General features: G+C 42.4%; 1 protein-coding gene and 2 long non-coding RNA genes across 3 annotated transcripts in view; 1 reads left to right on the top strand and 2 right to left on the bottom strand.

Moving 5' to 3' along the window:
* MFHAS1 (multifunctional ROCO family signaling regulator 1) overlaps positions 1 to 13,500 on the top strand; it is a 55,995-nt gene that overhangs the window by 17,217 nt on the left and 25,278 nt on the right. The gene's annotated exons all lie outside the window — the stretch shown is intronic.
* The window catches only part of LOC310696502, a 29,058-nt gene that overhangs the window by 2,778 nt on the left and 12,780 nt on the right, over positions 1 to 13,500 (bottom strand). The gene's annotated exons all lie outside the window — the stretch shown is intronic.
* On the bottom strand, positions 2,492 to 6,640 carry LOC310696504. Its single transcript, XR_014520581.1, has 3 exons — positions 5,277 to 6,640; positions 3,055 to 3,544; positions 2,492 to 2,945 (listed from the first exon to the last, which is right to left on the bottom strand). It is a non-coding gene; the product is annotated as an uncharacterized lncRNA (long non-coding RNA).

Below are 13,500 nucleotides of genomic sequence, written 5' to 3'. Positions count from 1 at the left end.
TTAAGACTTTAAAGTGTCTTAGCACAAGAATTGCAGGTGGAAAAGAGATTTTCTCTCCAGCGAAACACGAGATACTCACCTAGAAGCTGCCACCTTTTGAAAAGTCAAAAGTATTTAATAGTTACCTTCCTTCAACTGCAGAACTAATTTCCAGGTGTGAAGTTACTGGCAAAGGAAGCTGACTGCTAGACCTGGTTTTAAAATTGGCATTTTAAATGCATTACCTTCAGTGCTGGAGGAACCAAGTTTTTTGTGTAGAGTCAACACTTTGTGTTGTCTGAGCTATGCAGCAATAAAATAAAATAAAATCCGAAAACCTTGGTTATTACCACCAGAGAGCCACGTTATGCATCAGGGGTAATCTTGCCTGGCCTGTTTCATAGTTGCCTTTTGAGCTCCATTTCCCATTTCTTTTCAAAATCTTGCCGGTTCTGCTGGAAAGGCTTAGTGGAGTTGATGTTCTAGTCTGCTTCCTCATTGGATCCTCACAACAACCCTATGAGGTAGGTTAGGCTGAGAGATAGAGCGCTTCATGGCACAGTGAGGATTTGAACTCAAGTCTCCCAGGTCCTAATCCAGCACTCTAGCCACTCTCAGGAACTTCCTTTGGAGAAAGCACTTTCCCTTAGGATCCCTGACTTGCCATGTCCCTGAGCAGTCACTCTCCAGTCGCCATCAGCAAGTTCATCCTCAAAATGCTTTATTTGCCTTTTCAGCAAGTTTTTAACTTACCTGTCTTTCTCTCCTTCCAAGGCAACCTGAGCCCACATGAAATTAGAAGGAACGGCTTTGTCCTCTCCTTGTCTTATTTGCCCCCCCATATGCACATTTCTAGCTTCAGCAACAAAAAACTCAAACTCTCCCTTCATGAAATGACTTCTCTAGTTGCCTTTTAAAAGAAAAGCCTTCTATTTTTCCTACTCATTTTCGCTCTTCTTTAAGCGGACTTCATATCCATGTACCCTTTCATGTGCTCCTTCTTTTCATCCAAAGTCTCCTTAGTTTGAAGTTTCCTTCATCTTCATTTTCTCTTGCCTTTTCCAGTTAAGTATTTTCATTTTTCTTGATTCTCTTTAAAATCTCCATCTTGGTATTTTTCTCAGTTTTTGTGTTTGTTTGTTCGTAAAATACGTCCACCATGACTTCTGTGACTCTGCAGGAAGAGGTGGCTTCCTCTGAGTGTTGTGGGTTCCTCAGACACAACTGTAAAGAGAGGGTGTCGATGAGACGCACCTGGAAGAGACTGGGGTCTTCAGCACCTTTTCTCTCTCCTACAGAAACAGGGGAACAAAAACAGCAGGTTACCTAAAGCCGCGCAATCAAAATGCATGTTTTTCTTAATAATACACTGCTGGTTTTTACTTGATGTATCAAGAGCTCTTACTCACTTTGCATCTTGGGAGTTAACAAAACAGTTCTGCCTCAGACCCAGTGAACTCTGCGACGTCTGTAAAATAGAAGATCTGGAACAAAAGAAAGAGTGTTGTCCCACCCGCAAGTGTACCTCACTGTGGACCGACACAGGAAAAGGCCTTCTCTGCGGTGACATCTCAACAGTAGAAGTTCCCTTGGAAACAGGAATGGCGGCCACCTGGCGTCTTCAGTTCCCAGCTCATCTGAAAAGAATGACTGAATGACCAATGTTGCCAAGTGCAAGCTTCTTAGGAACTTGTATATTTTATGTATTATTACATCAGTAACCTACCTTTTCTCCAGTGAGTTCATGGCGGTGTGATCGTCCTTCTCCTGTGACCTGAAAAAGTCTTTGCACAAAGAGTTGCAGAAGGAAGACAATATACTGTATTTTTCACTCCATAAGACGCACCTAGTTCTAGAGGAGGAGAACAAGAAAAAAAATGTTCTCTCTTTCTCTGCCCAGCGCCTCTCCAGCAAAGCGGCAGGAAATGGAAGGGGTTCCGTTTCTCCTGCCGCTTCGCTGAAGGGCCCTGCGCAGCTTTCCCTCTCTACGCAGCTCCCCTTCAGCAAAAACCTTGGTTATTACCACCAGAGAGCCACGTTATGCATCAGGGGTAATCTTGCCTGGCCTGTTCCATAGTTACCTTTTGAGTTCCATTTCCCATTTCTTTTCGTAATCTTGCAGGTTCTGCTGGAAAGGCTTAGTGGAGCTGATGTTCTAGTCTGCTTCCTCCTTGGATCCTCACAACAACCCTATGAGGTAGGTTAGGCTGAGAGATAGAGCGCTTCATGGCAGAGTGAGGATTTGAACTCGAGTCTCCCAGGTCCTAATCAAGCACTCTAGCCACTCTCAGAAACTTCCTTTGGAGAAAGCACCTTCCCACAGGATCCTGGACTTGCCATGTCCCTGAGCAGTCACTTTCCAGTCGCCATCAGCAGGTTCATCCTCAAAATGCTTTATTTGCCTTTTCAGCAAGTTTTTAACTTACCTGTCTTTCTCTCCTTCCAAGGCAACCTGAGCCCACATGAAATTAGAAGGAACGGCTTTGTGCTCTCCTTATCTTCTTTGCCCCCCCCCCATATGCACATTTCTAGCTTCAGCAACAAAAAACTCAAACTTTCCCTTCATGAAATGACTTCTCTAGTTGCCTTTTAAAAGAAAAGCCTTCTATTTTTCCTACTCATTTTCCCTCTTCTTTAAGCGGACTTCATATCCATGTACCCTTTCATGTGCTCCTTCTTTTCATCCAAAGTCTCCTTAGTTTGAAGTTTCCTTCATCTTCATTTTCTCTTGCCTTTTCCAGTTAAGTATTTTCAATTTTCTTGAATCTCTTTAAAATCTCCATCTTGGTATTTTTCTCAGTTTTTGTTTGTTTGTTTGTAAAATACGTCCACCATGACTTCTGTGACTCTGCAGGAAGAGGTGGCTTCCTCTGAGTGTTGTGGGTTCCTCAGACACAACTGTAAAGAGAGGGTGTCGATGAGATGCACCTGGAAGAGACTGGGGTCTTCAGCACCTTTTCTCTCTCCTACAGAAACAAAAACAGCAGGTTACCTAAAGCCGTGCAATCAAAATGCATGTTTCTCTCAATAATACACTGCTGGTTTTTACTTGATGTATCAAGAGCTCTTACTCACTTTGCATCTTGGGAGTTAACAAAACAGTTCTGCCTCAGACACAGTGAACTCTGCGACGTCTGTAAAACAGAAGATCTGGAACAAAAGAAAGAGTGTTGTCCCACCCGCAAGTGTACCTCATTGTGGACCGACACAGGAAAAGGTCTTCTCTGCAGTGACATCTCGACAGAAGTTCCCTTGGAAACAGGAATGGCGGCCACCTGGCGTCTTCAGTTCCCAGCTCATCTGAAAAAAATGACTGAATGACCAATGTTGCCAAGTGCAAGCTCCTTAGGAACTTGTATATTTTATGTATTATTACATCAGTAACCTACCTTTTCTCCAGTGAGTTCATGGCGGTGTGATCGTCCTTCTCCTGTGACCTGAAAAAGTCTTTGCACAAAGAGTTGCAGAAGGAAAACAATATACCGTATTTTTCGCTCAATAAGACACACCCGACCATAAGACGCACCTTGTTCTAGAGGAGGAGAACAAGAAAAAAAATGTGTATCTGAAGAAGTGTGCATGCACACGAAAGCTCATACCAAGAACTAACTTAGTTGGTCTTTAAGGTGCTACTGGAAGGATTTTTTTTAAGAAAAAAAATGGTTCCATTTCTCCTGCCGCTTCGCTGAAGGGCCCTGCGCAGCTTTCCCTCTCTGCGCAGCTCCCCTTCAGCAAAAACCTTGGTTATTACCACCAGAGAGCCATGTTACACATCAGGGGTAATCTTGCCTGGCCTGTTCCATAGTTACCTTTTGAGCTCCATTTCCCATTTCTTTTCGTAATCTTGCCGGTTCTGCTGGAAAGGCTTAGTGGAGTTGATGTTCCAGTCTGCTTCCTCATTGGATCCTCACAACAACCCTGTGAGGTAGGTAAGGCTGAGAGATAGAGCGCTTCATGGCAGAGTGAGGATTTGAACTCAAGTCTCCCAGGTCCTAATCCAGCACTCTAGCCACTCTCAGGAACTTCCTTTGGAGAAAGCACTTTCCCACAGGATCCTGGACTAGCCATGTCCCTGAGCAGTCACTTTCCAGTCGCCACCAGCAGGTTCATCCTCAAAATGCTTTATTTGCCTTTTCAGCAAGTTTTTAACTTACCTGTCTTTCTCTCCTTCCAAGGCAACCTGAGCCAACATGAAATCAGAAGAAACGGCTTTGTGCTCTCCTTCTCTCCCCCCCCCCCCATATGCACATTTCTAGCTTCAGCAACAAAAAACTCAAATTTTCCCTTCATGAAATGACTTCTCTAGTTGCCTTTTAAAAGAAAAGCCTTCTATTTTTCCTATTCATTTTCACTCTTCTTTAAGCGGACTTCATATCCATGTACCCTTTCATGTGCTCCTTCTTTTCATCCAAAGTCTCCTTAGTTTGAAGTTTCCTTCATCTTCATTTTCTCTTGGCTTTTCCACTTAAGTATTTTCATTTTTCTTGATTCTCTTTAAAATCTCCATCTTGATATTTTTCTGATTTTGTTTGTTTGTTTGTTTGTTAAATACGTCCACCATGACTTCTGTGACTCTGCAGGAGGAGGTGGCTTCATCTGAGTGTTGTGGGCTCTTCAGACACAACTGTAAAGAGAGGGTGTCAATGAGACGCACCTGGAAGAGACTGGGGTCTTCACCACCTTTTCTCTCTCCTACAGAAACAAAAACAGCAGGTTACCTAAAGCCGCGCAATCAAAATGCATGTTTCTCTCAATAATACACTGCTGGTTTTTACTTGATGTATCAAGAGCTGCTACTCACTTTGCATCTTGGGAGTTAACAAAACAGTTCTGCCTCAGACACAGTGAACTCTGCGACGTCTGTAAAACAGAAGATCTGGAACAAAAGAAAGAGCGTTGTCCCACCCGCAAGTGTACCTCACTGTGGACCGACACAGGAAAAGGTATTCTCTGCAGTGACATCTCGACAGTAGAAGTTCCCTTGGAAACAGGAATGGCGGCCACCTGGCGTCTTCCGTTCACAGCTCATCTGAAAAGAATGACGGAATGACCAATGTTGCTAAGTGCAAGCTCCTTAGGAACTTGTATATTTTATGTATTATGACATCAGTAACCTACCTTTTCTCCAGTGAGTTCATGGCGGTGTAATCGTCCTTCTCCTGTGACCTGAAAAAGTCTTTGCACAAAGAGTTGCAGAAGGAAGACAATATATCGTATTTTTTGCTCGATAAGACGCTCCCGACCATAAGACGCACCTAGTTCTAGAGGAGGAGAACAAGAAAAAAAATGTTCTCTACCTCTCTGCGCAGCGCCTCTCCAGCAAAGCGGGAGAAGAAATGGAAGGGGCTCCATTTCTTCTGCTGCTTCGCTGAAGGGCCCTGCGCATCTTTCCCTCTCTGCACAGCTCCCCTTCAGCAAAAACCTTGGTTATTACTACCAGAGAGCCACGTTATGCATCAGGGGTAATCTTGCCTGGCCTGTTCCATAGTTACCTTTTGAGCTCCATTTCCCATTTCTTTTCGTAATCTTGCAGGTTCTGCTGGAAAGGCTTAGTGGAGTTGATGTTCTAGTCTGCTTCCTCCTTGGATCCTCACAACAGCCCTGTGAGGTAGGTAAGGCTGAGAGATAGAGCGCTTCATGGCAGAGTGAGGATTTGAACTCAAGTCTCCCAGGTCCTAATCAAGCACTCTAGCCACTCTCAGAAACTTCCTTTGGAGAAAGCACCTTCCCACAGGATCCTGGACTTGCCATGTCCCTGAGCAGTCACTTTCCAGTCGCCATCCTCAAAATGCTTTATTTGCCTTTTCAGCAAGTTTTTAACTTACCTGTCTTTCTCTCCTTCCAAGGCAACCTGAGCCAACATGAAATCAGAAGAAACGGTTTTGAGCTCGCCCTGTCTTCTTTTTTTCCCCACCTGCACATTTCTAGCTTCAGCAATAAAACCACCAAATTTTCCCTTCGTGAAATGACTTCTTTAGTTGCCTTTTAAAAGAAAAGCCTTCTATTTTCCCTACTCATCTTCCCTCTCCTTTAAGCGGACTTAAAGGAGTATCCATGTACCCTTTCATGTGCTTCCTCTTTTCATCCAAAGACTAATTAGTTTGAAAGGTAAATAAAACTTGATTTCCCCTCCTTCACATTCCTTCATTTATCTTCATTTTCTCTTGGTTTTTCCATTTTTAATTTTCTTGATGGATTTCTTGATCCATCTTGGCATTTTTCTGAGTTTTCAGTTTAAATTTTGCTTGGCTAAACTCGTTTTGGGGGGACTTCCTCAAGGTCCATCTCCTGTCTACAATTTACTGTCCGTGTGTTATTAGGATTAAGTCTTCTTTGATCTTCTATTTTCCTTCAGTTTCCTTTTAGTTTAAAATTGAATGTCTCTCCTAATACTTTTTAGGGACAAACGCCTGATTAAGATATATGCGCACAGTATTTATAATCAACCACGAAAGAGATCACAGGTTAAAATTACCCGTGTCCCCTTTGAAGTTGTAAATGATGAATTTCAGCAGTGAAATCCCTTCATTTACTCTATAAAAAATTCCCAATTGTTTTGAAAAGCATCTAACCTAAGCTGGTTTCAGTTGCCTTTTCAAACCTGTTTCATCTTCCCAGCCTCCCTCCCCTAATCCCTCTGCCCCTTAACTCCTTCAGCTCTGACCAGTGAGAGGGCTAACACCAGTACTATAGCCAGGGACAGGCTCACTCACTGGAATGCGGCTCGCTCCTTCCGCCACCAGTAGGTCATAACCACACATAAAAAAGTCCCTTGCAGCATTAATACAGTGGGTGCAAATGTCTTTATTTTTGACAGGGGGTCACTTCAGGGCTTTGATGGGAAATGAGTATTTTCATTCCAAATTAAAACATTCTGGAAATACAAGGGAACTGAATTTGTAATCCACCCAAATCTCATGGATTACAAACTACAGGAACATCACCTGCACAGGAAAATAAGGGAAAGACTATGGGAAGAGGGGCTAGTTTGGATCTCAGTGGCTCCCATTGAATTCTATGGAGCAAAGTAAATGGGCTGTACAGTTGGAAAAGTAATCTGGGGTACAGTTGGAAAGGACAGCAGTTGCTTCTCACTCCTATGTGTGTATACACAACATTCTGTGATAGAATGAATGAAGCTTGGGTGGTTGTTTTTTAAAAAGTTGGCTTAAAAAGAAAGAAAGTGGTGGTTAATTTTAAATCATTGCTTCTGTTTGTAGCATACTGGCCATCTTTCCCTTGAAAATTGCTTTGTTGAAATATGATACCTGGTTGGTGGAGGGGAAGGGTTTGGAGTGACTGAAATAGATGTACAGCTCCACTAATTACAGAAGAAATTTCATTTCACTCTGAAGATTAAAAACCTCAGTGTATGATGCTTAAGAATGCCTTGTGTGGTTTAAAGTTAAGTGCTCTTTTCTCTCTTCTATCTCTGTCTTAACTTTAACCACCATGACGTGATTGCATAATTATTGTAACTCGCAAAACCGGATGAATCTTAGCACAATGTGTAAAGTCACTTTCCAGATAAACCTCTCTGAAGTTGGACTGTTATTTTACAGGAAAGCAGTTAGAGGTGAAAGACCGTGTGAAATTGCTTTGGATATGGTTTTTATCCTGCTGTAACCACAGTTGTGCAATTCATGACATCATTAATCTGTTTGCCGTTGCCAATAGATTTAAAATTCTCCTAATCAAGTGCATTCATTTTAAATGAATTTGCCTTGTTTGATGCACTTCTTTCTTGCATTGGGCAAGGAAAACATTGCCACTGAGAGAGAGCAGAATGCTGATCTATGGTATAAGATGGTAAACTGGTATTTTCCTTTAACATTTTAGCAGCCATTGGCCCATTTGAAAATGGGGGCTGACTGGTAGTATTCCAGATAAGACCACACTTGACTTGTCTAGCTTGATATCCTAACTACATATAACGTGACTGCAATGAAAGGTTTTTGCTTGAGATGATAGCTTGTTTGCATGACTATTCAATAGTTCCTCTTTTAATACCTGACAGGAAAATATCAGTGACATGACAGATGATTTCTCACTGGGAGAAATGTTTCATTAGAGGTCCATCTGGTTCGGTGTTTACACTCTGAGAGACTGCTAAGATTCAGAATACGGTGTTATTTTGCTCCGTTGTATGTGTAATTTTTATTTATTTATTTTTTTGCATGTGCAACAAATGTGTTCAAGGCCATGAACAAACATGCCTGAATCCAGATCCTTGTAGTCAGTTCTTGAAGCCTGAAGTGCAGAAGGCAAGAAGGTTCTGCTCAGTTGATCAGGCAAAGGTTGAGATGTGGAAGCCTGAAGGGAAAAATAAAATAAAATAAAGTACAAAGGTGCAGCTGCTTATTTCCCATTTTTTCTGATTTTTTCCCCTAGGCCTTCACATCTCTAAGCAAGGGTAAGAGGCAGAATCACTTAAAATTGTAATGCTAGACTACCGCAATGTGCTGTATGCAGTACTGCCCTTGAAGTCCATATTGATCATGTAGGTCCAGGCATGAGAGCCTCAGACGAAGAGGTTGAATGTGGCCCTCCAGAATCTCTTTTCTGGCCCTCAGGACTCTTTTCAGGTGACACCCCGCCCTCATGCACAGTTCTTCCCAGGCCACACTCCTTACTAGACTTCTCTTTTTCATCCTCTTTCAATGACTTCGCCTAGCTGGGACATGTCCTTGAATCACTGTCATCATTGTCGTCGATTGTATAGGCCACTCAGAGCATAAAGCCGTCGAAACAGTAAAACGGGATAAAACAAGCTCTAAGAACAATAACATTGATTCGGGAACAATAAAACCATCCATCCAAACTCTAGAAAAAACACCCACTGATATTATAAACCGGCCAATAACTTGGACAGGAAGTCCTAGGTGAGGTTTTTTGGAGTGGATGTACCGCCACCAATTTCAAAACAGTGGGAACTACCTCATCCTGTAACGATGCCTTCACCACATCCCAAACCCACCCAAACATGCCCTGCTGGGTAGATTTTATTAACCATGAAGGACAGGGATCAAGGGAGCAACATGGTTAGATGCATCACTGCAAGCACTTTCTTATAATGCTACAGTGGTACCTCAGGTTAAGTACTTAATTCGTTCCGGAGGTCCATTCTTAACCTGAAACTGTTCTTAACCTGAAGCACCACTTTAGCTAATGGGGCCTCCTGGTGCCGCCGGGCCGCCGGAGCACGATTTCTGTTCTTATCCTGAAGCAAAGTTCTTAACCCGAGGTACTATTTCTGGGTTAGCGGAGTCTGTAACCTGAAGCGTATGTAACCTGAAGCGTATGTAACCCGAGGTACCACTGTACTTGCTTGCCTGGATGGAATATAAGAGAGGGGTGTGTGAGTCTGTGTAGAAAGTAGACTGTAGTACAAATGTACAATTTTCCATTTGGTGCTCTCCTACCTTTTGCCCCTGGCCTTGCCCCCATGTTGACATGTAGTCCCCCGACATTTCACAGATGAGAGGACAAGCCCTCAGTCTGAAAGATGGTCTCCTGCCATTGCTTCAGTAGATTATAGGGTCTGTTCTGGCTATGATTTAAGACTGCAGGTTTTGACCTTGCAAAGACTTGAAGGAACTTAAATCTTTATAGCAAAGAAACCTCTCCTCTCCTTTTGTAGGCGATTCTTATACAGCGAATAAGAATCATGAGGCATATAAGTGTCCCTAGTGGCTGTTGCTCGGCTCTCAGTTCATTGTCTCTGGAAGTTAGCCAATATCTGAGCTTGGTATTTTCTGGAAATGATGCAAGATGTTTTAATTATAGCATTGTAATATATAAACAGGGGAAAAACAATTTTTAGTTTCTTTTCTGTATTTCTTGTAGGTTAGTTCTTTTAATTGTATTGTGAAAACTTCAATTAATTTTTTTTAAAAAAATCTACACAGAGAGACATATATATGAATGAAAAGATTGAAGACACTGGGATGTATAAATAATAGAATATGTATTTTAAATGTCGTGATTTTCGTATTCCAAAATGGTTGTTGCTGACACTGTCTCAGAGAGAGGAGAGAGAGTGACAAGGTAATAAATCTGAATAAATAGACCAAAATAGGTTAAAATAGTAGTCAGCAGTCATAATACTTTTAAAGCTTCACATGAGAGGCGATGGCATTTATATTGCTTTTTCTTTTTTTGCTGCTCAAAGCATTTCATATAGATTACTTTCATTCTTATGGTGCTTTGTGGGGCAGACTCTTAAATGCTTATTCAAATATAAAGGAACGAGGTTACCCTTACCAATAATACCACAATGATGAGAGGGCAGTAGTCATTTAAAAAACAAACAAGAAACCCTTGTATTACTATGCTCAGTTTTGTTCTCTCTAATGCCATTTTCTGAAATGCCTCCTATTACTTGCCACTTTTTCATTGTAAACTTCTAAATCGCTTTTAAATCTCAACTCCCCTTTTAGACCTCCCCAGTGCCTGTTGGTTTTATGTGGTGGGGAGACGAAGGCATTGACTGAAACTAAATGTGCAGACCAGTGGCAGCCAACTTCATGTGGGATGTTCATGTCTACTGTTCTATGCTACCTCTAAATTTTGCGGTCTCATCTAAACCTGCATTCTGCTCATTCGTACTAGATTATGCACATAAAAAGGTAAAGGGACCCCCTAACCATTAGGTCCAGTCGTGACCGACTCTGGAGTTCATAAAGCTCATCTCGCTTTATTGGCCGAGGGAGCCGGCGTACAGCTTCCGGGTCATGTGGCCAGCATGACTAAGCCGCTTCTGGCAAACCAGAGCAGCGCACGGAAACGGCATTTACCTTCCCGCCGGAGCGGTACCTATTTATCTGCTTGCACTTTGAGGTGCTTTCGAACTGCTAGGTTGGCAGGAGCAGGGACCGAACAACGGGAGCTCACCCCGTCATGGGGATTCAAACCGCTGACCTTCTGATCAGCAATTCCTAGGCTCTGTGGTTTAACCCACAGCGCCACCCGCGTCCCTTTTAGATTATGCACACACTCCTCCCTATTTTAAGATTCACTGATTTCTTGCTTGCTAGCATTTCTCTAAAAGCCCATCTGTGAAAGCCCAGGCAACACACTACATTTTCCGTCGGCAGATGGAGGTGGAAATGCAATGACAAAAGTAATGTTGATCTCATTCCAATAAGTATCACTTTGGAAGACTTCCTACACAATTATTTTGGTTCTGTATACTTAGAACTGCCTTTATTTATGCCACTTCTCAACCCCTGCCCATGTTTGAACAGCTCAGAAAGTGCCTTGCGTGCATGCAGCACCCCAGGTGGTCTCCCATCCGGGCAGCATATGGGACAAGTCCTGCTTAGCTTCAGCAGTAGATTTCCGTCATGTGCCTTCTAAGCATTCTCTGGAAAGAAACACTCCCTTGCTACTTACAAGGGCGGGGGGAATCAAAGCTCTTCCCCAGCAATCAACATTCATTAGGAAGTCACAATGTTGTTTAAAAAAGCAAAACATCTATTGCAGGCATATGGCATTATCTCCTACCTCAATTCATCAAAGGAGAGTTACATTCAGAGATAAGGAGATCCTTAAACACATGGAGAAAAACACTGGGTCCCACCCACGGAATCTGTCATCTTTGCAATTGCATTAATTAATGTTAAGCTGCTCTTTATGATGAAACTGAAACGCTGTAGGTGATAAGCGCTACCTCTTTGCCTGCTCCGTCCCCATAATACATTCCTTTAAAAAACCATTCAAACATATGTAATGAGAAGCAGATTTCTTCTGTTGGGACAGCTATTAGTACTGTTGCTGTTTCAGAGAACTAGGGCAGTTTGGGGGCTGAGAGACTGAGTTGGGAGCCAGGAAATATCTGGTTCAGATTTCATCGAGTTGACCCTAGACAAGCTCCTCTCTCTCAGTCACAGCCCCCTTTCCGTGGTCTAGAGATCAGACTTACCCCCATTGTAATGTTTACTAAAATACGTGAAGGAGAATTTGGAGCCGTGCAAAAGCACTGTTATAAATGTTTGATTTGGTTTGTTATATTTCTATGCCACTTTCGTTCAAATGAATCCCTAAGCGGCTTACAAACAATAAATAACAGTAACGTGATAAAGCATAATACAACAATGCCAGGTGTCATTAATTAAGATTGGCCCCCGTCTGTGAGCTAAGCTGATCTTGATTCCATATGAGAACGATGAAGAGGTTTAGAATGCAGCATGAATGTCACATTTTGTAAATAAGATGGTTTGAGTTTTGTGTCTCTTGTTACTTGGGACGCAGTGTGTATTGCTCACATCTGGTGGGTTGAATACCCACAATAAGCAGCTGGTGTTTCTCTTCTGTAATAATTATTCAAGACCATATTCCATAGTTGGAGATTTTGTTGTTGCTTAGTCGTTTAGTCGTGTCCGACTCTTCATGACCCCATGGACCAGAGCACACCAGGCACTTCTGTCTTCCACTGCCTCCCGCAGTTTGGTCAAACTCATGTTTGTAGCTTCGAGAACACTATCCAACCATCTCGTCCTCTGTCGTCCCCTTCTCCTTGTGCCCTCCATCTTTCCCAACATCAGGGTCTTTTCCAGGGAGTCTTCTCTTCTCATGATGTGGCCAAAGTATTGGAGCCTCAGCTTCAGGATCAGTTAGAGATTAGGCTGCTGGAATTAGTGCTCCCAGCATATTAAATACATTGAGAGCAAGAATCTGAAAATGGTGATCTGATAAGTTGTCCGAGCATCTTTTTAGATTCTTACCTTCTCCTTCCTCACAGTATTACATTGTCAAAATAGATCTGTCACTTGATTCCACCATGAACATCTCACCTTATGTTTATTACTAGAGACAGTTGAGTAGTTTTTTTTAAAGAGAATTCAAAGTAATTTGAGAGAGGCATTGTTTCTCGTGGTGTCTATCAGAGGCAACATGAAACGTCCGTATCGAAACAGTTCAGAAACTTGCCAGACCTGATTACCAGAGGCAAAAGCAAGAGAAATATACATGCCATAAGCAGAACTCTTTCCTTGAAACTGTCTGGAGAAAAATGATGTTTGTCTTCAAAGCTGAGTAATAATAACCAAATGTGGATAAAATGAGCAGCTTTTCGTGTGTCTTTCTCAAAGGGAGGTTAGTCCAGGCCCTTCATGCAAACTGGGAAATCTTCCATAAACTATAGCTTCCTGTTTTTCCCCAAACAGGTTAATGGTTTCAGAAGTTGGTTGGGCAACTTCTGGCTTATTTGTCTACTTGCTTGTATGAAGGGAGAAGTGAAAGGACTGTTTATGTGGCAAAAGCACTCATACATATCTTGGCTTATTCAGATGAGATACGTTCATCTGAATGCAACCGGTGTTTAATTCAGATCTTTTCTGAGGCAAGCGCAATGCCAAAACCTGCCTCCCATCCCTGGAAAGGCGGGGTCAGGGTTCATCCCTGTATTTGTAAGGTGCCTTGATTTATTTATTTGTGATATTTACGGTATGTAGGCTGCCCAGTAGCATGATTCTCTGGGCACTTTGTGAACGTCAACTAATAAAATACAATATTAAAAAT

The sequence above is a fragment of the Podarcis liolepis genome, assembly GCF_965112155.1.
Source record: "Podarcis liolepis genome assembly, chromosome: 17".
Lineage (NCBI taxonomy): Eukaryota > Metazoa > Chordata > Lepidosauria > Squamata > Lacertidae > Podarcis > Podarcis liolepis.
This window is presented reverse-complemented; position numbering and strand designations above follow the sequence as displayed.